This window comes from Poecilia latipinna, unplaced genomic scaffold, assembly GCF_001443285.1.
Source record: "Poecilia latipinna isolate Pla-1442-1.1 unplaced genomic scaffold, P_latipinna-1.0 Scaffold10036, whole genome shotgun sequence".
In the NCBI taxonomy this organism is placed as follows: domain Eukaryota; kingdom Metazoa; phylum Chordata; class Actinopteri; order Cyprinodontiformes; family Poeciliidae; genus Poecilia; species Poecilia latipinna.
The window spans coordinates 1-811 of record NW_015122652.1 but is presented as its reverse complement, the minus strand read 5'-3'; the positions used below and the strand labels follow the sequence as shown (position 1 = coordinate 811).

The following is an 811-nucleotide window of genomic DNA, read 5'->3' as shown; positions in this document are numbered from 1 at the left end:
CACACAGTGGAAATTTGTTTTTACTTTTTAAGTGTGGTTTTTATTGAGTGTTTTTGCTGCATGTTTTGTTTTTTATTCACTGTGGACTCCGAGAACTAATAGTTGATTCCAGTCACCTGCGCGGGGTGGGCGTGCCTGTAGGCAGCATACCTGGAACCTGCAAGACGCTGGCTGTGGCTTTTAAAAGGCAGAGGACTTCGCGTTGGGGAGAAGAGAAGAAAAAGGGGAATCCAGGAAGGTTCGTGACGGAGGACTGCGACCCCGAACGAGCCAGTGGTTGGCAGCAGAGGATACAATCAGTGGGAACGACGTGTCGGACCGTCAGCGGGCAGAGGGGGAACTCTGCCCTGGTCAGTAAGTAACGTTTCCACTGATTGTCCTCAGGGACCCTCGCTGGGACAGATAAAATATCCGCTGTTCAGCGATCGCTCTTCTGGCCAGGTGTTTTTGTCCTAACAGGACGCCAGCGGGCGGCGCTTTACGCGGAGCAACTAGAGTGGCTGGAACGACCACAGGAGGCGGTGGCGCTGGGGCTGTGACTATAGGCTGGACGGAGCGCAGGATTCGCCGTCCTCACTGGATTTTGTGGATGTTGGCCCTCTTGGACGATTTTAGTTTGTTCTGATTTGGACATTTTAATATTTTTATTGTTATTTTATGCAAACAAGAAAACGGAGCATTTTATTCCGTTGGGGAATAAAAAAAGAGCTAACTAACTGAATTGTCCTCCCTTGGTGTTGTGTTACTGTTTCCCTCCTTGTTGTCTGAGAACCCGGGGCTATCAGCTGACGTTAAGCTGGGCTCTGACATA

The 811-nt window shown here is 49.9% G+C and overlaps 1 long non-coding RNA gene across 1 annotated transcript; it reads left to right on the top strand.

The window, feature by feature from the left end:
• The first annotated feature begins 12 nt into the window (after positions 1–12).
• LOC106944438 (uncharacterized) lies at positions 13–718 on the top strand. The gene is made up of 2 exons (XR_001424290.1): positions 13–354; positions 460–718. It is a non-coding gene; the product is annotated as an uncharacterized LOC106944438 (long non-coding RNA).
• The last annotated feature ends 93 nt before the right edge of the window (positions 719–811 follow it).